The sequence below is a fragment of the Canis lupus genome, chromosome 2 (assembly GCF_048164855.1).
Source record: "Canis lupus baileyi chromosome 2, mCanLup2.hap1, whole genome shotgun sequence".
NCBI lineage: Eukaryota > Metazoa > Chordata > Mammalia > Carnivora > Canidae > Canis > Canis lupus.
In genome coordinates, this window is record NC_132839.1 from 23,659,401 (window position 1) to 23,687,395 (window position 27,995).

General features: G+C 34.1%; 2 pseudogenes; one reads left to right on the forward strand and one right to left on the reverse strand.

Annotated features, from left to right (window-relative positions):
• Nucleotides 1–1,957: 1,957 nt before the first annotated feature.
• Nucleotides 1,958–2,931, reverse strand: LOC140609916 (M-phase phosphoprotein 6 pseudogene; annotated as a pseudogene).
• A 5,735-nt stretch (nt 2,932–8,666) lies between these two features.
• LOC140609919 (platelet-activating factor acetylhydrolase IB subunit alpha2 pseudogene) lies at nt 8,667–9,335 on the forward strand (annotated as a pseudogene).
• Nucleotides 9,336–27,995: the final 18,660 nt, after the last annotated feature.

The window sequence follows — 27,995 nt, forward strand, 5'->3', positions numbered from 1 at the left end:
CTAAATGGGAAGCTGTTATGCCAAGAAATATTAATCAAAATGGTAGCAATCTATCTTCAGAGGGACTTTTTGAATTAACTACTGAATTGAAAGCATTTGGAAAATGTAACTATATGATACATGTAATATTTTTGAGAATAACTCTTGTGATATATCTAGAAGGCAAACAAATATTAATAAAATAATACCATTTTATGGGTCCGTCTGTTTATTACAAAAGTGGGACAAAAATAGCCACAAATAAATTCTGCTGTTAGTAAGACAAACCAATGTAAAGGATGTTGTAGCTGAAATGTCAGATATAGAGCTGAGGAAATTAGATTCCTTCTAGCCATGCAGAGAAAAGTTAAGATTTGGCAATGCATAAGTTTTTAGTAAGCCCCGAGGTGAGCTTTAACTTCAGGTTGAACTCTAGAAAGAGGTTCAAGTGTGTAATTATTAGATGTTTAGAAATGTTGCCAGTGGCTTTAAGGGCCAAATTATGCTGTTAGGAGGTAGTTTCTTATCTGGTACTGAGTTATCTAAATGCTCTTCTACATTAGCTCCAACATGTTTTTATCATTTTGCCCATTGTGATGTTTGGGGAAAAAAAGAAAAGAAAGAAAACTCTCAGCACATGTGTGCATACCTGTGTGTGACTTGGTGTGTGCACTCATGTGTACTTTTCCATTATTTGTTCCGAGTAAATTTTCCTGACTTAAGATCTTAGATTGATTCTGGCTTACTGAAGTTACATTTGGAGTTGTCTTGGATCCTAGAAATATAAAATGAATCCTTGAGATATAATTGCAAATGCATTTTTCAGATTGCATACATTACTAATATTTCATTTGGTTCTGGACTAGTCCATAGTAAATGCACTTCCATTTTCTCTATGTAGAGCTGTAAAACTAAAATGCTAGAATAAAACAAAAAATGATTCATTTGACTCTTTTACTTTTCCTTTTTTTTATGGGTAATTCTTAAAGTTTTTTTTTAAATAAATTAATTTTTTATTGGTGTTCAATTTACCAACATTCAGAATAACACCCAGTGCTCATCCCGTCAAGTGCCCCCCCCCTCAGTGCCCGTCACCCATTCACCCCCACCCTCCGCCCTCCTCCCCTTCCACCACCCCTAGTTCGTTTCCCCGAGTTAGGAGTCTTTTTCTTCTCCCTTCCCTTATATTCCCTTTCACTGTTATTTATATTCCCCAAATGAATGAGAACATACACTGTTTGTCCTTCTCCGATTGACTTACTTCACTCAGCATAATACCCTCCAGTTCCATCCACGTTGAAGCAAATGGTGGGTATTTGTCATTTCTAATGGCTGAGTAATATTCCATTGTATACATAAACCAAATCTTCTTTATCCATTCATCTTTCAGTGGACACTGAGTCTCCTTCCACAGTTTGGCTATTGTGGCCATTGCTGCTATAAACATCGGGGTGCAGGTGCCCCGGCGTTTCATTGCATCTGAATCTTTGGGCTAAATCCCCAGCAGTGCAATTGCTGGGTCGTAGGGTAGGTCTATTTTTAACTCTTTGAGGAACCTCCACACGGTTTTCCAGAGTGGCTGCACCAGTTCACATTCCCACGAACAGTGTAAGATGGGTTCCCATTCCTCCGCATCCTCTCCATTTGTGGTTTCCTGCCTTGTTAATTTTCCCCATTCTCACTGATGTGAGGTGGTATCTCATTGTGGTTTTGATTTGTATTTCCCTGATGGCAAGTGATGCAGAGCATTTTCTCATGTGCATGTTGGCCATGTCTATGTCTTCCTCTGTGAGATTTCTGTTCATGTCGTTTGCCCATTTCATGATTGGATTGTTTGTTTCTTTGGTGTTGAGTTTAATAAGTTCTTTATAGATCTTGGAAACTAGCCCTTTATCTGATACATCATTTGCAAATGTCTTCTCCCATTCTGTAGGTTGTCTTTTAGTTTTGTTGACTGTATCCTTTGCTGTGCAAAAGCTTCTTTTTTTATTACAGAACAATTTTTATTAATAAAAGCTTTAAGCAAAACTCGTAATTCCACAAACTAACAATGACTTGGTAGCATGCAAGTACTTCTGGCTAGAGAGGCATATTTATTTTTCATGAATTTACATATAATAGGTCCTCATGACATTTGATTCCAAAATGTATGTATAAATTGGCTTGGCATGATTAATAACTTAAAGTAAAATATAAACATAAGGATAACTTAAAAATGATTTAATTTATGTGTGTCAATTCAAGGTCAGTGACCTGAAAGCCCTATTAAAAAAAAAATCTGAGGTCAAAAAAGTCTTTAGGAAGCAACCACATACCTCTGTATATTTGAAGATCGAGGGCTAAAAATCCATTCCTGATGAACACCATTAAGCAAAGGATGTATAACATCCACCGCACATCTGTTTCAAAAATGGCATATTTCCAAAATTATCCATTTCTTTGCAAATAAACATCATAGTATTAAGAGCTACACAGAGGCCATCAGAATGAGTTCCACAATATGCTTACTCTTAGGAGGCTTCCCTGAGCTCTGTCTTAAAGCATCTACTTTAATCCTGGGGCTTTAAAAACATCTTCTTTACTTTAACTGTTGGTTTTATGTGTCCATTTTCATCTTCTTCATAATTAGCACGGTCTCTCTTCTTGGCAAACTTTTTTCCAATTGTCCCCACCAAGGTCTCATATCTCACATCTGGCCATTTCTTCATCTGACACATGAAGCTCCACTGCTTCACTTTCAACTTCTTCCACTTTGTTCTTAGCATTCATCTGAAGCATTAATTTTCTTTTTCTTTAAGCTCTGGCATCTCCAAATACCAGTGCTCTTCACTAATGATTTTCTTTTCTTCCTCTTCTAGTTGTTTCCTGGTCTCCGAATCCAGTCCTCTTTGCATGAACTTCATGTGCAGCAGGTTCTTGGACAGTTTCGTCTTGCGCTCGGCCGCCATGTTGGCGCCTTGTGCAAAAGCTTCTTATCTTGATGAAGTCCCAATAGTTCATTTTTGCTTTTGTTTCTTTTGCCTTCGTGGATGTATCTTGCAAGAAGTTACTGTGGCTGAGTTCAAAAAGGGTGTTGCCTGTGTTCTTCTCTAGGATTTTGATGGAATCTTGTCTCACATTTAGATCTTTCATCCATTTTGAGTTTATCTTTGTGTATGGTGCAAGAGAGTGGTCTAGTTTCATTCTTCTGCATGTGGATGTCCAATTTTCCCAGCACCATTCATTGAAGAGACTGTCTTTCTTCCAGTGGATAGTCTTTCCTCCTTTATCGAATATTAGTTGGCCATAAAGTTCAGGGTCCACTTCTGGGTTCTCTCTTCTGTTCCATTGATCTATGTGTCTGTTTTTGTGCCAGTACCACACTGTCTTGATGACCACAGCTTTGTAGTACAACCTGAAATCTGGCATTGTGATGCCCCCAGCTATGGTTTTCTTTTTTAAAATTCCCCTGGCTATTCGGGGTCTTTTCTGATTCCACACAAATCTTAAAATAATTTGTTCTAACTCTCTGAAGAAAGTCCATGGTATTTTGATAGGGATTGCATTAAACGTGTAAATTGCCCTGGGTAACATTTTCACAATATTAATTCTGCCAATCCATGAGCATGGAATATTTTTCCATCTCTTTGTGTCTCCTCAATTTCTTTCAGAAGTGTTCTATAGTTTTTAGGGTATAGATCCTTTACCTCTTTGGTTAGGTTTATTCCTAGGTATCTTATGCTTTTGGATGCAATTGTAAATGAGATTGACAGACACAGTCTTATATATAGGCACAACTTAGAGTTGATTGTGTATTGTAATTTATAGGTGCCAAAACATATCAAAATAAAATACATAACATTGCACACCCAAAGGATTTTTAAGATGCCTGAAATTTCTGTTTATTATTATTTTCTAAGTTATAAGGGGTATGAAATATCATTTATACCTCTGTAATTTAGTCCTGCAAAGCAGTATTGACTATTTTAAGCACACAGTATAAATGTGTTGAATGAATGGAGTAATAGATCATATTCTCTAAATCCAGCACTTTGTGTCATTATCAAAACCATACATTCCATAATTCATGAGTCATTGATAAACAAGTGGAAGTGTTAATCACCAATGCAATGATACACACTGCTCTGTCAACAGGAAATCAAGTTGGGAAGATAAAGGACAAGTGTTCTTACTTTGCATGGGGGAAGAGAGTATGAAAAGTCCCAGAGCTGGGTGTTTTGGGGAGAACTGGACCAAGTACAGAGCCCATAGCAGTCTAAAGTGGGATATAGAAGAGGCCTTGAAAACACAGGTTTTGTTTGTTTTGTTTTCTCTTTTTTTTTTTTTTTCATTTTTAGTTATTGTCAGCCATGTGCCTCTGTCTCCCCTCCAAGTGTGAAAACAGATGCTTTAGGAGACACCATGACCAGATCTTTCCCTTTGAGCTAGCTAACATTACTTAGAAACTAACAAGTATATGAATAAACCCACTTGACAAAATGCCAGCTACTTGAGAGCACTGATTATTTCTGACTGCTAGGTTACTTTTTACCTTAAAAGCTTGTAAATATGAGTGGAAATTTTCCCTAAGAAGGAGTCTATTCAAAAAATAGTTGTATTTCCATTTATCTCACTGTTTGTTTTCTCCTTGAAATGCATCACTGTAGGTAATATCAGTATCACTCCTGTAAACTGATACACTCATGCAGGCTTTTAAAATGTGCTGAATTTATACCTATTATTAGTGGAAGACAATGTGTAATCATCCCAAATTTATTCTGCAACACATTTTAAAAGCTTTTGGAATGATTGAAACATAATCAAATTAGGGATTACATCAATACAAATCAACTATCTATGCTTTCTCATTCCAGTTTAAAGCAAGCAGATGGACCTGGCAGTAACCTTACTCCAGATTATAATGAACTTCATCATACATGGTAAAGAAAATCTCTATACCAGTTGAGAACTCTGCTGCAATGATTTGGCATCCTTGACTAAACTCACGGGGGAAAATATATACAAAGGTTTAAAGAGTAGATTCAAATGAATTTTTTGTGCCAATCAAATTGAATCATCATACCAAAATTAAGAGCACAATGCAGTACTTCCATATCAAATTATCAATACCACTGACACACATAAGGTATTATATTGTTATTATAGGTCACTCTTGCTTCCAATACTGGTTTAGGTTTAATTTTTCATTTCTCCTAAGGGATATCAATGGTCTGCTCAATTCAGGGTTCCCCTTCTACTATCAATAACTTATTAGAAAATGTCACTACCAGTGATGTAGTACTGAATTAAATTAAACTAAAATATAAATTCTGTGACAAAAGAGAATAATATAATCAATTTTAGAAACATAAAGAATATTTATAAGTCACTAATAGAGTAACAATAACTATATAGTTTGGGTTCTGCCCATGATCCGTTTTATGATTTTTGGGGATCAAAGAGTTCCTTGAGCTTATTTTCTAATTGGGAAAATCAGGAGAAATGGACTTGCTATCCAAAGTATGGTCCTTAGAGTATCAATATTGGCATTATTTAGGAGGTTAATAGAAAGGTAGTCTTAGATCCTTCACTCCAGACCTACAGAATCAGATACACATTTAAACAAAATCCCCAATGATACAGACTTTGGAAAACATTGGCTCTGAAGACTGAAATCCCTTCTGTTTCTTTACCTCTTACTTTAATCACAGGTTAGATATCAAAAACAAAAAGACTAGCAGAACGAGGCTTACTTCATTTCAAACCACTAAATATTAGGCCCATTCATTGACTTTGTATAAAGCTGTTCTTGGAAAACAGTTACAACAATAGTCTAAGCAATTTAATATATTTCTACTATAACATTAAAACATATAACATTAAATTTTGGAAATTTGATTTGTACATATAGTCAACTAGTTGTATTTTAGCATTCATTATGCAAATATCTTTTAACTCTTTCTAGGAATAGAGAATTTTACCTCATATTATCCTAATTTTACTATATGGAAAATGTTGCAAATAAAAGGTGGAATATATTTTTATTGATTATCCCATAATAAATTGTGCTCCAAATACATAGAAAACACATAACTAGAAATGCTGTTTAAATACACAAATTTAAAAAAAATTAATACACAAATATAAATGTCAAAGAAGAATTTATGGATGATATTATCGTAATGATTCGTGTGTGTATGTGTGTGTGTTTTCTATAACCACCTTAATTGTAGATGGGCATGAACTGACATTCTTATTAATTCATATATATACACATATTCATATATAATCACTTAATATTTAGGTTTTAATTTTAATATTTTACCTATAAACTAAATTCAAATTAATTTGTTTCTGTTTCCCAATCTTATATATTGGCCTTTATGTAATCCCATCATCCAAATTATACAAATTCCCAAATACATTTTAAAAACCTAATATTAACAGCAAAGCTTTGTATCTTATGTTTGGCATGTGCTGATGTTTTGTGTGGTTTTGTTTTGCTGTTTGAATCTGACATCAAGAAGAAATTTTCTCTGAGACAACTTTCCAAGTTATTAGACACTTCTTAAAATAATAATAAGGACTGAGTATTTTTTAAAGGATACTTCAACAGTCTTGGAAAATGCAATGCTTTTAATATTTAATTTCCTATAAAATGATTAGTTTTGCCCATGTGCAGTATTGCCTAGGAGTAGATAACATGATGCATACTTAGTTTTAAATGGAAGTTGTTGACATTTGTAACAAAAAATATCAAATGAAGTAAGTCTATCTTGAATTATTTTGAATTACCAATAACCCGTACCAGTTAGGTAATGGCTTCCTATTAAGGTTAATGGAAATTGAATGTAAATCTCCATGAATAAAATTAAGGCTATACTGATATCTCAATTACTTAGGGCATAAGGGTCTGTGATATTCACCCTTTAAAAAACTAAAAGTGCTTACTAGAAGCCCTAGGCTAATAACAAAACCAATTTTACAGTACTGCTTAATGGTATGGTCAGGGGGAAAAAAAAGAAAAAGGACTGAATTCAGGAAAACATTTCAGCTGTTAGACTTTAAAGCTTCTGGAAGCAATGTTGTATGCTATCGTCCCTAAAAGCTCACATTTTAGCTAAGTGTGTATGGTGAAAACATCCCATAGGGCAAACAATTGGAAGTATTTGTTTCAGAAAAAAAAATGTCTGTGGTTCTAAATAATTTTTTGACAGCAGAGAGGTATAAATTGTGATTTCCCACTTTCCCTTTACTTACTTCTCTCTTCTCTTCTGATTTTCACTCCAACCCCTGGATTTTCTTGTATTGTAAATAAGCCCCAGCTTTTGCCTTCTTTTTCACCAACTCTCTTTCTTCTCTTTTCACTTAACCCAGTACTACATGAAGAATCCAACTATTTTATTACAAAATATACATTACTACTGCCCTATACCAGTTTCAACTGTCTCTCATCCGAGCTTGTAGAACTAGTCTTTTTGATTTAGTTTTTACTCTAAACCACGTTCCCCATGCTAGCCAGACTTTACTTTGTAAAACTAATTATTTGGTCATACCACTTTTCTTACCAAACTTGTAGATCTGTTATAACCCAAACTCCTTTACATCTCTTTCAAGATCTTCCACTCTCTGGCAGTAAACTGCCTTCCAGATTTTAGTTGCAATTTCTTCCACATGTTTTAATTGCAGCAAAAGCTCATAGTTTTCTTGAGAAGGAACTGCATCTGGAAAAAAAAAGAATTGCACTTGTCCATCTCTATTCCTTGACTTATGTTTCCTTTGCCTAAGCAAAGTAAGTGTACTTTGCTTCACAGCATTAATTGCACTTATTGCAAGGTCTTCACATGTCTGTTTCTTCTGGTAGATGGCATATGAACTTATTTATTTTTATTTGTTCATTTGTTTGTTTGATTTTCATGGACTTACCACAAAATAGGTCACTCGAATTGTGTGTTTCTGTTAGTGAAGTAATGCTAATGAATTCTTCTTCTTCTCTTTTTAAAAAAATTTTTTTATTTATCTTCACGAGGGACACACAGAGAGAGGTAGAAACATAGGCAGAGGGAGAATCAGGCTCCCTGTGGGGAGCCTGATGCAGGACTTGATCCCAGGACCCAAGGATCACAACAGGAGCCAAAGGCAGATGTTCAAACAATGAGCCACCCAGATGCCTTAAATAATGAATGCTTTCTAGAGAATTTCTTAATCTGGTTAAAAGATATACAACCTGGGTTAGAATGAGAAAGGTAAAATAGATGTTAAACTATGTACTGAGACATTTTTCTTTTTATAACATATAGTCAGTTTCTTTTCTTGTAAAATGTAATTACCAGCAATGGATCAATTATCTGTACTTCCTGTGCAACCCGGCCAAATACTCATACTTATCTCTGTAAGTCAGGTAAATTAGTTGAGTCTTAGTCATTAGATCCTCTAAAACACACCCACTAGCACTCTGCTGGATCTTAGAAAAAATAAATAAATAAAGCAACTTAAAGCATTTAAAGAAGCATATTTGCAAAAGAGGTCCAAGAAAAGTTGTCTTAGCTGTCGTGGTCAAGACAGGAAGAGAAGCGGCTGCTGCTGGTGCTGGGGTCTGAGGAGGGACATGCTGCAGCCTGGCCAGTGGGACTGAGTGAGGTACAGATATGTCACCTGAGGATGCCACAGCTGCTTGGGGCCCACTTGCATCCTCTGCCTAGTGTGTAATGAGCCAAGGGGACTCAAACCTACCAGCTACTTTACATGCAGCAGACAACATTTAAAGAGATGACAAATGTATGTCTCAGCACAACAGATTTGTCCTGGATGTAAAGACAATAAGCCTGATGTACTATTTGTGGGGGACTCCACGGTACAGTTAATGCAGCAATATGGGATATGGCGAGAGCTTTTTTTCCCCACTTTGTACATGGAATTTTGGAATTGGAGCAGATGCGACAAGACTTGTTTCATGCAGACTAAAGGATGGAGAACTGGAGAATATTAAACTTGAGGTCATTTTTGTCTGGGAAGAAAGAAACAACCATAAAAACACAGCAGAAGTGGCAAATGGAATTAGGCCATCATACAATTTATCAACGCAAGGTAGCCACAGGCCAAAATCATTGTACTGGGTTTGTTTCCTCGAGGTAAGAAGCCCAACCCTCTGAGGCAAACCAACTTGTAAAGGGTTCCCTGCTCAAGCTTGCTAATGTTCAGCACTGGATACAGATGGGGACTTCCTGCACGCGGAGGGTGCCCTCTCCTGCCATGACACATTGCATTTTCTGCATCCCACAGCATGGGTTTACTCAAGGATCTACAAACTCCTGCATGAACTCATCATGCTGCTGTTGGAGGAAACAACTGAGGAGAAACAACCCACCACTGCCTGACTGGCTCCCATCAATGTTAATAGCATCCAGGCTTCCTCAGATCAGTTATATCACTGGTCCTACAGAATCCTTCTCTTATGGCACTTTGCATTGTAGGATGTTCCTGGATGTATCTAGTGTTTGAAGGGCAAGAGGGTTTTAAACTGGTCCTGCCCCAACAAGATTTGTCTGACACAGGAGAAAAATTAGTCAAGGAAGATAGTTTAAATTCGTTTGAAACCAGAAGGGGACTTTTTTCCAGTTATATGTGTGACACATTCATTGAATTATCACTGTTTTCCCTAAAACAACAAGCCTAAGTACTGGACAAAATAAAGATATTTTTCTTGGCCTTTGTTTCTATAAATCATGTCATATACAGTAATGATTAGGATCACACCTAGTTGGCTTTATTTTTTTTTAAAGATTTTATTTATTTATTCATGAGAGACACACAGAGAGAGAGAAAGAGAGAGAGAGAGAGAGAGAGAGAGGCAGAGACACAGGCAGAGGGAGAAGCAGGCTCCACGCAGGGAGCTTGATGTGGGACACGATCCCAGGTCTCCAGGATCAGGCCCTGGGCTGAAGGCGGCACTAAACCGCTGAGCCACCCGGGCTGCCCCCTAGTTGGCTTTAAAACAGATGGTCTTTCCAGTTATTAAAGCTCATGGTTTAGGCTTTTGTTTTTATTTTGCTTTATTCATGTGTATCACAACAGTTTCTTAACATGTAGCATTAGATTGAACATACATGTCATTTCAAATATGGGAGAGGTTATAGTTACAAATGAATTTGCCCACTCTCTTAGTCTCCCATGTCTGGCAGTGAAAGAAAGTAGGGGAGTGACTTGGAGAGAAGCCCATTTGGGAGACTATGGAATCGTATTATTTTTATGCTGCTGAATACTTGTAATTAACTTATGCATACAGCTTTTCCTCCCTATTTCCCCTCATCCTCCATCTCTTTTTGTTTTTGTCTTTGTTTTTTGTTCTTGTTGACATTATCAGCTTTTAACACATTTTTAACTTAGGAGCTCTGTTGCTGAAAATTGAAGTCCTCAGCCAGTTACTCTCATGATGATATTACTGATTGTGTAATTAATTCTTGTGTGGTGTTCTGTGCATAGAGCTATCCATATTTAGAGTTCTGTTGTTTTTTTTTCCCCTTAAAATGTGTAAGTTTCCTTTTTGAGAAAAAAATTCTGAATTCTATTTCCCATTCCATAAGCCCTGACATATGTCAAGTTTTATAGTACCTTAAGGTGTATGTTTTGTTTTTTTATTGACTTAGTTTTTAATTTATATCAGTTCAGACAAATTTGGCCTTTTTTTCATGGGGAATCAAAAAGAGCTGCTCTTCAGAATAGACATTCCACCTTCATCCCACCATTATAGTAAAAAAGAACTAGATTTGTTTAACTTTCAGGGTTTCTCCTTAATGTATTTTCATCTAAAAAATTTGTTTTAAGAGATCTTTATAATCTAAATGGTTTGCTTGATCTGTAAAAATTACCATTTTGGGATGCCTGGGTGGCTCAGTGTTTGAGTATCTGCCTAGCCCAGGGTGTGATCCCGGAATCTGAGATGGAGTTCCACATCAGGCTCCCTGCTTCTCCCTCAGCCTATCTCTGCCTCTCTCTCTCACAATGTCTCTCATGAATAAATAAATAAAAATGTTTTTTAAAAAGATTTTATACAAAATAAAAGAACTGCCATTTAAAAAATAATGGGACAACCTGGTTTATTGTTCAGGATACCTGTGGAATATATATATAAACTAGATCTCCAAACAAATATGTAAAACTGGACTAGGTGGGTGTTGAAGTAACCTATTAAAATATGCTCTACACTAATTCTGCCTAATGTTCAAGTTCAATAATTAAGCATATGTTCTGCTTGCAAGGCAAATGGCAGTGCTTTTGTGTGTTGGAGGGGAGTTGCTGATTTTTGCAAAAGCCACTTCTGATTGAGGGGGATAGAACTTGGGCTGATGTTTTTTGTTGTGAATCCTCTTTCTAGGAATTTTTTTGGTCTCGTTTTTTTTTTTTTGTCATTTATTTTTAATACATTTTTGAATGTATCATGTCTTCATTAACAACAAAAAGGACATGCCATGTTTACTAAACATGTTTACTATATTAAAATTTCCTTTAAAAAAAAAGAAAAAGCAGAAGTGCTCTAAAGATACAGAGTTATTTTCAAAGACATAGAGTTGCTAACAGAGGATATACCAGGACTTTTCACAGAGTGCTTTGTGATTCAACTGAAAACTTTGGTGCCCCCTTTATAACAAAAAATCTAAGCAATTGGAGCAGTAGTTTTAACAAAACCAAAGGATATTCTAAGCAGGCGCCAATATCACTATGTTTGAGGCAACTCCATATATATTTAAAAAATAATTTCCAGAGATTCCACGCAAATGAGTTGAAGTAAAAGCAATCAAGAAATTTGTGCAATTTACTGTGTTTTTTGTTTGTTTTTCATTTGTTAAGTTTCTGGGGCCAATTTGCTGAGAACAAGTCAGAAATAGGAAAAAAGGAAGGGGATGGGGGAAGGGGAAGGAGGAGAGAGAAGAGAGGAAAAGGTATCAATCACCTTGCCCAAAGTCATTCTGAAACAATACTTAATAAATTTAAAGTACATGAACTTTCACTTTCTTCCTACAACTACTATTCACACCATGTAGAATATAAACATTTTTAAATTTTATGAAAAATTTTCTAATACATATTTTATTCTAAATCAGATTTAAAATTTCTTAATGAAAAACTGTAGCTTTAAGAATATGGATGAATTAAATGATGTAACTAGTTCATTTAAAATAAATACATCTTTTTTTTTTAGATCGTATTTATATATTTATTGAGAGAGTGAGAGACAGAAGTAGGAAGAGGGGCAGAAGGAGAGGGAGAGAGAATCTCAAGCACACTCTGTGCTGAGCCCAGAGCCCAATGCACTGCTCGATCCCACAGCCCTGAGATCATGAAGTGAGCTGAAATCAAGAATCAGATGCTGGGATACCTGGGTGGCTCAGTGGTTGAGCATCTGCCTTTCAGGTAAGGTCCGATCCTGGTGTCCTGAGATCGAGTCCTGCATCAGGCTTCCTGCATGGAGCCTGCTTCTCCCTCTGCCTGTATGTCTCTGCCTCTCTCTGTGTGTCTCTCATGAATAAAAAAATAAAATCCTAAAAAAAAAAAAATGCTTAACCGACTGAGACACGCAGGTGCCCCATAAATATATCATAATTTTATGTGTAATCATTGGCATCTCAAAATGATGAAAGAAAACTAAATGCTATAAAATTTTGGATGTATTTCTTATCTCAATATGTATTTTTTATTTGTATTTGTTATGGTTGTAGTGGGAGAAAAGCACTTCTTAAAAGAAAAAGTTGCAAGAAAATAATTTTCAGAACCAGAAAATTCAATTAGTACTTTCATTAGACATTTTCTTTTCTTTTTCCCTTTGCTATTTTGAACTCCTGAATAATGGCATTTAGAGCTTTCTGCCAAATGTAAACTACCTTTTATTTTTATTTTTTCCTGAGCTAATATTTATCTTTCTGAGCTACTTCTTAAAAATTCCGAGCTAATCCTTATCTTTCTGAAATGACACCTTTTGGCATGTTCAAGCAGATGAATATAACTCACTTAGCTACTTTTTTATAATTATCCTGTAATTAAGCAACATATGATATTAATAAAAATAGAAGAGACTTGCAGTATCATTGGGAAAAGAAATGTGAGAATGCATTTGTAGATACAGAAGTATAATAAATAACATTTGCATTCTACTTCACCGATCCTAACAAATAACCATTCTTTCACACGGAAGTTTTTGAGTATGGTGAAATATATTGTTAATCTCAAAGTGGCTATTTTTATAACCATTATCAATGGTGGGAAATGGGTTATAATTTTCATACTTGCAATTAAGGCTGTTTGAAAAATATCTAATGGGGCACCTGAGTGGCTCAGAGGTTGAAAATCTGCGTTTGGCTCAGGTCATGATCCTGGGGTCCCAGGATCGAGTCCTGCATCAGGCTTCCCATGGGGAGCCTACTTCTCCCTCTGCCTATGTCTCTGCCTTACTCTGTGTTTCTCATGAATAAATAAACAAAATCTTGAAAAATATCTAGTATCTATGCCAACCTGAGTAGAAGAGAAAACTAGAAATGGGATGTGGATATTGATTAAAGTTTTATTATTCAAGAGATGGTCTATCTCCTACATGAAACCTTTTCTTATTATTGTCTCTAAGAGGGAAGAGTTTTTTGACACTTAATCATTGCTTCAGGTTTCAGTAGTATAAGAGATGGGTTTTGTTTCCTTATCAGAGAATCTACTCCTCAGAAAATTTTGAGTGCAAGCAGAGTATATAACTCTTGACAGTGCAGCCACTAATCACAGCTGATTTATACATGAGTTGCTACCAAATCCATGGTGGTTCAACCATAGTTTCCTGGGGACTTAAAATTTGGAAACTAAATGAATTATTTAGTTCTGGGGGTCAAAAACAAATACTATATGCATATAGTGAAAAGCCAGTTCACAGAAAGATGAGTAACTGTAAATTTTCATAGGTTCTTTTTATTAGGTAAAGGCCCTCCTGTATATTTTGTTGAGTATCTAGATTCCAATTATAAATGGATAATGGCTTTTGTTAATTTTTTTACTTTTGTTAGTTTTTATTTTTCAATCTGTTAAAAAAATCATTTTTTTCTTCTTCATTCTATTAATACAGAGTTTTATAGTGATCCAATATTAAGCCAGCCTTGCATTCTTGAGGTAAATGCCACTTGTAAGGATGTTTTATACCGTTTTTTAAAATTACTAGATTTATTTGCTAATGTATGTTTTAAGGATTTTTGATTCTGAAGGAAAATTGGTTTGTAATGTCTTGTAATTTTTGTCAGGTTGTGCTATCAGAGTCATTTTGGACTCATAAAATGAATTTAGGAGGTATCCCTACCTGTTTGAAAGAATTTATACACTGTAGATATTATTTTTTCTTTAAATTTTTGACAGAACTTATTAGTAAAACCATTAAAATTGAAGCCCAGGGAAAAGGTCACAGCTCCATGACTTTGGTGGTGGTGGTAAGATCAGGAAAAGAGCTTGGCTGAGCTCCAGAAACAATATTGAATAATCCCCTCCTTCTTAGGGGAGAGGGATTAGGATGGGCTTCCCTTCCCCCAACTCACACAGTTAACATTATTTTTAAGTCAGGAGAGATGAATCTGAAAAGCAATATTTTTCATCACATGCCAAAAACAGGATAGAGAAAAGGAGTGGCAGGCCTAGGCCCCTCCAATTGTCCCTTGGGGGTTACCCCTCAGCCCATCTCAGTATGGTGCTGGGTAGTAGGGGTACCTAGTTCTAACCTCTAAATAAGTGAGAACCCAGACTCTAAGCAAAGGCCCTTTTATTTTTTTATTCTGATTAGCCATTTTAAACCAACAAGGAATAAGAAGAAATTCTAATTAAAAAAATGTTAAAATTGGTGCTTTCTTAGTGTAAAATTATTGATGATTCAATTACTTTCAAAGTGAAAGAGCTATTTAGCTTCATATTTCAGATTGTGTCAGTTTTGCTTATTAGTGCAATTCAAAGAATTTGTCTTTTGTCCAAGATGTCATGTTAATTGGCATAAATTTTCTTGTATTATTAAATTTATCTTTTAACTTCTGTGATTTCTTTCTAATAATAACACCACTTTAATACCAAATATCAGTTATTTGTATCTCCCTTTTATCTTGATCAGTATTGCTAGATGTTTATCACTTGAATTTATGTTTTCAAAGAAACACTTTTACTGTGTTAATTTCTCTACCTTGTCTGGATTCTGATATGTCTCTGCGTGTTTCCTTTTTGTTGATATGCTATCAATTTTACTTATTTTGAGTTGATATTTAGGTGAAATTTGGATTTAGAGTTAACTGGGATAGATTCAGTCTTTGAGGGATGTTGATAGAGCATAAATGCATTGGAACACAAGAAGGACATGAGTATTTCAAGGCTAAAGAGAAGACTACCGACCTGAGTAGTTTCACCAAGATTCATATCCATCTAGAATCTGTGAATGTGACTGGTGTGATCTGAATACTTGTGTTGCCCCTAAATTTATATGTTGAAATCCTACCCCACCCCTCAAGGATGATGGTGTTAAGGATGGTATTAAGGATGCAGCCTTCATGAATGGGATTACTATTTTCATAAAAGAGACCCCACAGAGATCCCTCCCCCCTTTTACCATTTGGGAAACACTGAAAAGGCATAAACTGTTAACCAGGAAGATGGCTTTTACCAGAACAAAAGCATGCTGTTGCCTTGATCTTGGATTTCTCAGACTCCAGAACTATGAGAAATAAATTTCTATTGCCTATAATCTACCCAGTATGTAACATTTTCTTATAGCAGCATGAATAGAATTAGACAGTGATGTTATTTGGAAATAGGGTCTTTGAGGATGTAGTCAAATTAAGGTGAATTAATGCAGGTTTAGGGTGGGCCCTAATGCTCTGTTACATTAGATGATTTTAAAGACAGTAGAATTACTAAGTTAGAATTAATTTTTAGTTTACAAACCCATTGAAAGTAAATTCTATCAATGAGCATACACCTCTAGTTATAATGGTAAACATTAACAACTGCCTCTAATCTCCTTAATAATTATTGTAACTAAAAAAGATGGCATATTCTATTATTCTATGAATTATACCAACTTTTAAAAAAGATTTTATTTATTAATTCATGAGAGCCACACAGAGAGAAAGAGAATGAGAGAGGCAGAGACACAGGCAGAGGGAGAAGCAGGCTCCATGCAGGGAGCCTGATGTGGGACTCAATCCCGGGACTCTAGGATCACGCCCCAGATGGAAGGTTGGCCTAAACCACTGAGCTACCCAGGGATCTCCTTGATATGCATTATTAGAGAAAGTAAGAGGAAATATGTATATATCTTTAAAAAGAATATGTACACTCCACTTAGTTATGAAGTGTGTCAATACTTTAATATGTGGTCAAAGTATATTTAAGAAAGATAATGAATATATTTCTAGGGAAACAAGATAATATAATAACTCCCAAAGAAACTTTTAAACTATATTTATCTCTATATAAGGTAAATTATCATATTATTAGTTGAAAGGGTTAGTAATAATAAACAGCTGTTTTTTTGGGACAACCTAAATATTTAATAATTTATCATTTATATAATATGTTCTTTTATTTTAAGATTGACTACATTTTGAAATTTACATAATGTAGATAAAGAACAAAAGATTAAAAAGGTATAGCCACTTTCAAATATCAGGTGATTTACAAAGTAGTAAAGATTTTTCTACAAGATGATAAAAACAGTTGAAGTCGAGAAACCATCACAGCCAAGAAGAGTAGCCTAAGAAGATCTGATGACTAAATACAGTGTTGTAACCTATATGGGATCTTGGAAAAGAATGAGAACAATGAATAAAACTAAGGAATCTGAGGTTTAAAAAAGGAGTTTAATTAATAAAAATGTAACAATATTAAATCATTAGTTTGTTCAATTGTGACACATGTACAATACTAATGTAAGATGCTAATAACAGGGAAACTAGATGTAGGATCAGTATGTGGGGATTCTCTGTACTATCCTCATAATTATGCTAAAAATCTAAAACTAAAAAAAAACATTTATTTTAAAAATTGACACCAATTACAGCAATGAAATTGCATGCAAAATCAAATTCCAAAGTTACATATATATTTTCTGTGGCTATGTGAGACAGGTACTATTGGTGTTTACATTTTACAGGTGAGGTAACTGAGGTGCAAACACACTAAATAATCTGCCCAACCTCAAAAACCTAGTAAGGAGAAGAGCTAAGATTTGAATTCATGTAGTATGAATTGGGAGTTTACATCCTCAACTACTATTTTATACTTGTTCTCATTTATTGCACAAAGTATTTTACCGGCAACCAAGTACTCACAAGTTCAATGATTTCTTAGTCATCAAAATCTAGCCAAAGTCAGACATTAACTGTTTCATCAAAAGCAGGATTTAGACTAAGACTTAGATATAGTGGTAATTGAGAAAAATCACATTATTAAAGTGCTAAATGTTTCTCAAGGATAATTTAATATATAAAATAAATCAATGTTATACACCACATTAACAGAATGAAGGACAAACCAACATCATTTGACAAAATCCAACATTCTTTCATGATAAAAAATTCTCAACAATTAGAAATAAAAGGAAACTACCCCAAAATAATTAAAGCCATATATGAAAAGCTCATAAGTCACCAGATCCAATGGTAAAAGACTGAACACATTTCCTGTAAGATCAGAAGCAGAGGTTTAGTTAATAAACAAGGATCTCTACACTCACTACCTCTGTTGAACACATAATTATAAAATCCAGCCAGAGCAATTAGCAAGAAGGAGGAGAAGGAGAAGGAGGAGAAGAAAACAATCATGAAGACAAGATTCTTAAGAAACCCTTAAGATTCCACAGCTGTTAAAACTAAAGAACGATTTCAGTTTAGTTGCAGGGTACAAAATCAACAAACAAAAATCAATTCTCTTTCTATACACTAACAATGGCTGATCTGAAGAAAAAATCAAGACAGTAACTTTATTTACTAATATCATCAGAAAGAATAAAACATTAAGGAATATACTTAATCCAGGGGCACAAGGTGTGTAACACTGAATACTATAAATTATTGCTAAAAGAAATCAAAGGGGACACAAATAAATGTAAAGATCCTATGTTCATGGATTGGGACTCAGTATTGTTTAATTATCCACACTACCCAATGTGATCTATAAATTTAATGCAATTTCTATCAAAATTTGAATGCTATTTCTTTCAGAAATAGAAAAATACACCCTAAAATTCATATGTATAGCTGAAATAATCTTGAAAAAGAGCAAAGTTGGAGGCTCACACTTTTTGATTTCAAACATATTACCAAATAACATTAACCAAATGGTGTGGTACATCAGAAAGACAAACATATAAACCAATGGAACAGCGATCCCAGAAATACACCCTTGCATACATGGTCAAGTGATTTTTGACAAGACTATCAAGACTACCTAATGGGGAAAGGGCAGTGTCTCCAGCAAGTAGTGATGGGAAAGCTACATACCTACAGGCAAAAGAATGAAATCAGACCCGTAGCCTTCCACCATATATAAAAATTAACCCAAAACAGATTAAAGACAAACATAACACCAAAAATTATAAAATTGCTATGAGAAAACACAGGGGGAAAACTTCAGGATATTGGATCTGGTAATGTTTTATTTGATATGACCTCAAAAGCTAAGGCCACAAAAACAAAAATAGACAACTGGGAATAAATCAAACTTAGAAACTACTGTGTAACAAACAAAAATCAACAGCTTGAAAAGACAACCTATAATTAGGAAAAAGTAACTCAGAATTATGTTAATCTCTAAAATATATATAATGTACTCAGAAAACTCAACAACAGAAAAACAGCCCAATTGAAGAATGGACAAGGACTAGAATAGACAATTCTCCAAAGAATATATATAAGTAGCCAATAAGCATATGAAAAGATGCTCAACATCATTAGTTATAAGATAAATGCAAATCAAAACCACAATGAGATATCCTATCACACCTACTGGGATAGCCACTATCAAAGGAAAAGAGAGTAACAAGTGTTGGTGAGTATGTGGAGAAATAGGAATATTTTTACACTTTTGGTGGGAATGTACAATGTTGCGTCATTATGAAACAGAGTGTGGGGAGTCTTCCAAAAATAGAGCTACTCTATGACTCAACAATCCTACTTTTTGGTATATATCCAAATAATTGAACTCAAGATCTCAAGTGATAATTGTACTTCCACAGTCATTACAGCATTAGTCAAAATAGTCACATGAAGAAATAACCTAAGAGTCCACTGACAGATGAATGGATAACGAAAATGTGACATACACATGTCATGAGATATTATGAAGCCTTAGTAAATAAGGAAATGTTATTAAAGATACAACATGAAGGAACTTAAAGAGTATGCTCATGAAATGAGCCAGTCACAAAAGAACGAGTACTGTATGGTTCCACTCATATGAAGTATCTAAAGTAGTAAGAATCATTTAAACAGAAAGTTAAAAGATGATTGCCAAGGGTCTGGGGGAAATTAGTGTTTAGTGGGTATAAAGTTCTCAGTTTTGCAAGATGAAACCTCTACAATCTGTTGCAAAGGAATGGGAATATATTCAACACTAGTGAACTGTATACATAAACATTGTTAAGATAGTAAATTTCATGTTATATGTTTTTTTATTATATTAATACTTGTAAATATTTACTGCAAGCTTATTTTTCCCTTTGAGATGTGACAGCTTTTAGGATCTACTCCCTTAGTGACTTTTAAATATACCATGGAACAATGTTAACTGTAGTCATTATGTTGTACATTACATCCCCAGCATTTATTTATCTGATAGCTAGAAGTTTGTAACCTTTGAGCCCCTATATCCAATTTCCTCAAGCCCTAACCCCTTTGCCTCAGGTAACCAAAAATCTGATCTATTTTTCTAAGAGTTTATTTAGATTCCACATATAAGTGTGAGATTGTACAATGTTTGTCTGACTTATTTCACTTAACAACATAATTTCCTCAAGGTCCATTCATGTTATCACAAATGGCAGGCTTTTTCTCTCCTTTTCCTTGGCTGAATAGTATTCCATTGTCCACCATATTTTCTTTATCTGTTTAACTGTTGATGAATGCTTTAGTTGTTTCAATGTATGGCTATTGTAAATAATGCTGCAATGAATATTGGGGTGCAGATATCTTTTTGAGATCTTCTTTTCATTTCTTTTGGTTATAAACCTAGGCGTGAGGTTGCTAGATCGCAGTGTGGTTCTATTTCTAATATTTTGAAGAACCTCAATACTGTTTACCATTGTGAATTTATCAGTTTACGGTCCCACCAGGAGTTTCCTTTTCTCCATATCATCAACGGCATTTGTTATCTCTTGCCTTTTGACAATACCTTTTCTATTTGACATGATATTTCATTGTGATATTGATTTTCATTTCCCTAATAACAGGCAATGTTGACCAACTTTTCATGTACCTATCATTCAAATGAATATTTTCTTTGGAAAAATGTGTATTTAGGTCCTTTGCCCATGCTTAAATTGGATTATTTGGGGATTTTTATTTTGTTTTTTTCTTTTTCTTGCTATGGAGTTGTATGAATTCTGTATATATTTTGGATGTTAACTTTACATCAAATATATGATTTGCAAATATTTCCTCCCATTCTGTGTATTTCATTTTGTTGATTGTTTTTGCTGTGCAGAAGATTTTTAGTTTGATGCAGCCCACTTGTTTATTTTACTTGAATATGTGAATATCCAGTTTCCCAACACAATTTATTGAAGAGACTGCCTTTTGTCCATTGAATCTTCTTGGTTCCACATCCAATATTAGTTGACCAAACTTCTCTGTTTTAACTGGGCTGGGGGTAATTACCCCTTTTTAAGATAGGAAAGCTGACATAGTGATGTTGAATAGTTTAAATAATTTATCATTCATAACACTCCTGATGAATTAGTTGTAAGGCAGCTAAAAATTGTATCTATATCTGGGGAGCTAGTACACAGCGTATAAGATAAATGACTCCATTAGATTTTTATAAAAAATAAATTGGAGACATATAATTACTGTCATTAACTAATTCCATTCTCAACTCAAATGCCAACTCCTCAGAAAGATTGTCTTTAACATCCATCACAAAGTAGCCCTCCTACTTTGTCCCACCTTGTTTTATTTTCTTCCTGGTACTTACAGTGGGTTTATCTTGCCTTTTTTATTTTAATGCATGTTTCTCAGAATATGAGTTCCTTATTAGTAAGGACCTTGTCTGTCTTCACCTCTTTATTTTCAATATGTAACTAGTGTTTGTCATATGGTGGGTGTTTCATATATATTGGTGGATTCAATGAGTTAATTTTAAACAAGACAAAATAGATTTATCCTATTCTACTTTTTTCCCCCACATATCACTCAGGCTGTAGATTAGCCTAAATCGTTCCTCAAAGAATGCTATCAGTTTCAGTTTTTAATATTATTTCTGCCTAGAAAAATGTAATGTTGTAGAAAGAGTCACTTAATGAGACACTCCCAGAGAAACTCTTAAGTGTGATCTGTGTATTTAGGTGTGTGGCAGAGACTGCAAATTGCTAACCCACACTCATTCTCTTCTCTTTTCACTAGAGATCTCAACTGTAGTTAGTGTAGACATGCTTTGGGCTGAAAGCATTATTCCCTAGGCTTCCTTGCAGCTAGATGTGGCTATGTGACTTTTTTTATACTGCTTTAATAAGCTATAATGAGAGATGTATTTGGACTTACCAAGAAGCCTTCTTAAGGAATTCCTAGCAACTAGTTAATGTTTAAGCTTAGAAAAATGATTTTAGGGACACCTAGATGACACAGTTGAACCTTCAACTCTTGGTTTTGTCTCAGGTTGTGATCTCAGAGTCACCAGATTAAGCCCCAGATCTGGCTCCACCACACTTAGTGTGGAGTCTGCTTGAGATTCTCTCTCCTTCTCCTGCTCTTCCTGCTCATACTCTCTCTCACTCGCTTTAAAATAAATAAATAGATATTCAAAAAAGAAAAATAAATTTATGGTTTTATTTCTAATATAAGCGATTATATTCAAAACTATAAATTTCCCCCTAAACATTAGTTTTGCAACATCCCACAAATTTTGATGTTTTATGTTTTGTTATCCACCTGAATTTTCACTGTTGTCTTTGAGTCATCACTTTTATTCAATTTAACTCACTTCCTTCAATGTCAGTGCCTGCCCATAATGAAAGGCATTGATCATATGTTCAACCAAATATTTAAATAATGCTTTATTAAAAAGCATCTTGACCTAAGTTATATTCAAATTAACTGCGATGAAAACTTCAAACCTTTCTCCTTGTCAGGAACATACTAAGTGGTCCTAAATGGTATTTTTGTTGCAATGAATTATGCAAAGCTAAAATAAAATTTCTAAAATTTACAAAGATAAATTTAAACTGCAATTTAAGAACATACAAGAAAAGATTAAGGGAGTAGCAATCTCTCTTTGTAGGTTACAGTGACTCTGTGAAATGATTGTAAATCTATATTTGAGTCAGTGCCCTGTCAGAGTTTTTGTCAGTAAAATCATTTTGCCTGAAGCTTTTCCCCTGCAAAAAGTTTGTAAAGAAATTTCATGTGTCCAGTTGCTTTAAAGGGGAATTCTGTAGTTAAACTAAATGATTACAAGAAAACTAGATCTCAAAAGTCTTTGAGAATCATATAAAATAGTTCTATTGTACATATTTTATGTTTACTATAACTTTTATCATTGACTGATTCAACAGTTGAATCCATTTTAGTTTTAAGTGAAATTTAATTCTTTAGAGGTCTTGGGAGAATATATTTTTAAAAGTCTTTTACAATAAAGGTTTATCTAAAAACAATATGAATTTATTCAATTCTAGAGAATGAGATCTGTATGTAAAATGACAGTCAGGGACAAACTGAATCTTGACTATCTTAATTTAAATGCATGAATCTTGAAAACAAATATCCATGTGACCACAAACATACATGTACACAAATGCATGCCTCTCACATATTAAAAAAATTCTAATAATGTAAATACAATGTACTTTACTGATAGTATTGATGGATGGGGAATAGCATGGGCATTAGAGCCAGATAATTTATTTAAATTCCAATTCTTCATCTTACAAACTGTAAGAGAGTAAAATTTGATAATTAGGTTACTATGGGCAATAAAATGACAATAGATTTTTTTGCTTCCTAATAACATAAAAATAAAAAGGGATCCTGAGATAAATGTTTATTTCATAGATATTTCTGTTACCTATTCTTTCCATTTTTTATATGGCCTTGCTGACAGACGTTTGAGAAAATATGTATTTTATACATAGCTTGTGATGGTACTTTCCTTTATAGCTCTATGCAGAAATTTAAAAGAAAGTATCCATGAAGGAGTTTCGTGCGTGTGTACCTAAAGGTAATCATTATTAGTGATAGAATTACTACTGATTTACAAATCACTCAGAATGTTTGTATTGAAAGAGTTTATCTAGAGTTAAGTAATAGTACTGTGGATGATAATTTTTTCATGTTGTTTCCCCATAACTACTCTATGATAATTCTTTCTCAGATTTATACTCAAATATACAGAATGCCATGAGATATCAATTCATTTTCTTTAGATAGGTTTGTTTCCAGGTAGAAAATTTATGTGAAACTGACTTGTAAATGAATATGAGTATGCCAAAAGTGAGATAATTTAAATATTTTGCAACACTTTGTCATACAGATGGCAGGTGGTTGTTGTTGCTCTTCTGGTGACAATAAATTGTGGGCCTCACTGACTCAAAGGTATTACTTTGTTGCATATTTGTGCATTCAGTCATCACAGAAGCAAAGCATTTAAAATTGGTTTTTATTTTTTTTTAAATTGGTTTTTAAAAAAAATAGTTTCTCTGTCTTTAGGAGCATGATCAAAACAGTAGATGGCTGAGGTTTGGGCAGAAAGATAAGGCAACTGGATTTTGTGTTAGACACATGAAATACGGGTGAGTTTGAACTGTATATTAGTGATTTTTTTTCTCATTTCAGCATCAAATTTGGATGCAAAGGAACTGCTTGGAAGCTGTGGTTTTGCTCAATTACTCAAGTGATAAAAGTCCTAGTGAACCTATTTTTTAAGAAAGATACAGTTAGATACATTTTATTTAAATATGTTTTACTTTCAATCATTCTCTCATCAGGCAGTTAAAGTACCTGTGTTATATAACACACAATACTGCAGTACGACCAACAACGGAAAAATCCCTGGACTTCCCTGATCCTCCTAGGTTAGACTCCAGTCAGTGGAAAGTCCTAAACTGTTATCTATTCCTGGCAAACAACCAGATACTTGAAACTGAGAGTAATACTTCCTTAAAGCATTAACTCTGATAAGGAGAGAGAAAAATGGATGAGTCAAAGGATAATTTCCTTCCATTTCTTTTTCCAAAAAGTGATTTTCTGCATCATTTCAAGTTAGGTTGGTGAACTGAAGAGTATATAAAACAACATATTTTAAAATCTGTTTAGCCCAGTGGTTGTCAGCATGGTATGAGTCTTTAAAAAGAAATTATAGATACTCAGATTCTAGGATCAGAGATTTTACACATACTGCCTGTCTATTGGTACATAGAAGATATTTGACTACTTGCATTATTAAAATTAACCATAAAGTTCATTATCTGGCATTGTTTAACAATGAAATTTTAAGAATCAGAAAAATGTTCATTAACCAATGAATGGATAGCCAATTGTCAATGTAGCCATGCAATGGAAACTTTTAGGAGGTTTGGCAGAAGGAAGAGTTTAGGAAAGAACTTTCCTAATGATCTCATATAAACCCTCTGGTTTACTAGGCCAGGACTTTGGGCACCTGAAACCCCAGGGCCAGTTGCCTATTGCCATCAGTCAGGGCTCCAATAAGATACAGATACTATAATTTTCTGTATGGGCTTTGATATGAAAATGTTGGGGTGGTATACATAGTGCTTCTCACCAATATTTTCCAATATTCCTTCTGAGTCTTGGGTATAAGGTTGCAGTGAAATACAGAACACCCAATCAAATTCAAAATTCAGATTAGCAATGAATAGTATTTTTGCATAAGTATTTTCCAAAATATTACATGAGACACTATATTAAAAATTATTCTCATTTTGTGAATCTAAAATTCAAATTTAACTGAAAATCCTGTATTTTTTCCAACTATATTGAGACACAAGTGACATATAGAATTGTAAGATATTTAAAGGGTATAATGTGATGATATACATGATGACATATATATAAAAGATTCCCCCATCAAGTTAATTAACATATCCATCATCTCACATATTTACCTTTTTGCTTTGAAAAGACCACTTTATTTGAGAAACATGGCACCTGTATTTGGCAACAGTTTCACTTCTATCTTGAGGTTAGATATCATTATTTGATTCAGTTTGGTCATTCAAATATATGTCACTTCTTTGGAAGCTCTAGCTCTGGCATTAATTCTTCTTAAGCAAACAATTGATTGCTGAGATAGATGTCCCAGAGAACTCTTTCTCTGATCTGCTAAGGTCAAATCCTAAGATATTGTGAAGGGTGAACAATGAGCCATCAGTTAGACAACTGCCTGGGAAAGCTTCCCAGTTTTGCTGCATATTTGGAGTGAGAAGAAAGCCATTGTTTGTCTGCTTACACTGAAGCTTAGGAGGTGCTTATTAAGTGAGTATAACCCAGGTTATCCTGAGTAATAAAGGTCAGAATGGCTAGAATTCTAGGCCAATGTACGTTTCCTATCATGATTAAAATTCCACTTGATATTAGTGATCCTAGATTTAAATTGATCGATAGCTGTGATGGTATTGTGTGCGTGCGTGCATGTGTCCATGTGTATGTGGATATATGTGTATGTATGTTTCAGCCATATTTATCCATGGTGAACTGAACTTGGATGAGTGAGAATTTTTCCAATTGAGCATGATAGAAATATAGGCAAAGTTGTTGAAGATGACTGCAAAGCATGATTGCAATGGAAGAATGCAGAGTCAAAGCCAGGGGAGGATGGCAGTGTTATTAGGGAAAGTGAAATGGACATAAAAATCAATGAACTGTCATTCTTGGTGGAGTCAAAATGTAAAAGAAATTTATAATATTTAATCTACTACAGCTTCTGCCATATTGTAGAAAATACGGGTCCTTAAAAATCCCTCACATAATAGAGTTATTTGAATTAATTGAATAAAAACTGGAAATTGAGAAAGGGAAAAAATAAAACCTTACTGCTTCATGGTGGAAAAGTGAATGAAAATGGGTCTAAAAAAAAAAAAAAAAAAGAAAATGGGTCTCAAAATTGAAGGTAAGATTTGGAGAGTTTCAGGGAAAAGGGAAAGGCATTTCAAAGAGAATATTCTAATCCAATCTCAGAAGAGCCACTACTCTTTAGCAAACCTATTTTATTTCTTTTTTTTAAGTCGGTAGCCATTTCAAAGCTTTACACACCTCACGTCCCCCATCCTCTTAAGTCTCACAGATAGCATGTCTTTGTAATGAGATTGTCAGGTAAGTACTCACTTAACCATTCTTTTCCTTTCCTAAATGCATCTTCATCAACACCAATTTTTTTTTTTTTTTTTTTTTTTATGATAGTCACACAGAGAGAGAGAGAGAGGCAGAGACACAGGCAGAGGGAGAAGCAGGCTGTGGAACTCAATCCTAGGACTCTGAGATCACAGCCTGAGCCAAAGACAGACACTCAACCACTGAGCCATCCAGGTGTCCCAATGCCATTTTTTTCTTGTTAAACACTTATTTGAGGATATATTTGAAATTCTGGATAGTATAGATTTTCTAGAAAAATACAATTCCCAGAACTTATCCCAGCAGACAAAGTTTAAACAGATAAAGTTATCAAAAAACTATCTCTACAAAAACAAAACAAAACAACAAGACCACAGGTACTAGTTGGTTTCACAGGTAAATCATGTAAATTTGCAAGATAATGATGACATTGTACTTTACATTCCTTACAGTGCTGGTAGTTTTTTTTTTTTCTATCAGCTACAACTATTTATTAATCTTTTCATTGTTTACCTATTTTGTCATATTTGTGTCTGTACCATTTTATGCAATCACTTCATAAAAACAGTTAACTCTAGCCATTAACACAGAGTGCACAGATGCCATTCAATATCAATAAATATGTGGACATTAGTACATATTATATGCATAACAAGATTGATTATACAAAAGCAATAGATATATATCATTAGTATTCAATATAGGCATATGTAATTGTAGCCAAAGTCATTAAACTTTGCTATTTTTTAAGAGTGCACATATTTTTGAGATGAAATCTTATGAAGCATTTGGGTTCTTCTGTTCATAAGTGAATTTAAATCATGAACAACAAAAAATAAATAAATAAAATAATAAATAATGAACAAAATTGTTGCAAATCTTTAATTAATTTGCATTAATAGATTAGAAAATAAAGTTTAAAAAACTAATTCTTGACTAAGAACCTTAACATGAACTAAAAACGGATACAATTACTTTTTAAAAAGTCTTTTATTTCACTGTATAATTCATAAGAAGAATACTTGTTATAAAAGACTGCCATGTTCTTACAAAATGCATCTAAGCCATAAACCACAAGGAAAGACTAATTAAAGAATATCATTGAAGAGAAGATATAAGGAATATCTCAGGGTGATTATGTGCAGTGGTAGGGCTATTACTCAGCTTCGATAAAGGGCTTAAGATTCTGAATTTTCTAAATAGAGAAAGAATAATATCTAAGAAATAAAGAATTCGAAACAAAATGAGAGAAAAAAAGTGGAGATACATGGAGAAGCAGAGCTTGGAAAATTGAAAAATTAGAAAAAATTACAAGATAGGCATAATGGTATAATCTAGGTCCTAATTTTTTGACACCTTTATCAAAATACCTAGGTGTTTTGTTTTGCTTTGTTTTGTTTTGATCTGGTATTTTGATGACCTCTTATTCACCTTGTTGGTCAGAGAGGGATTCATTCCTACTCTAGGATTATGGGGATGATG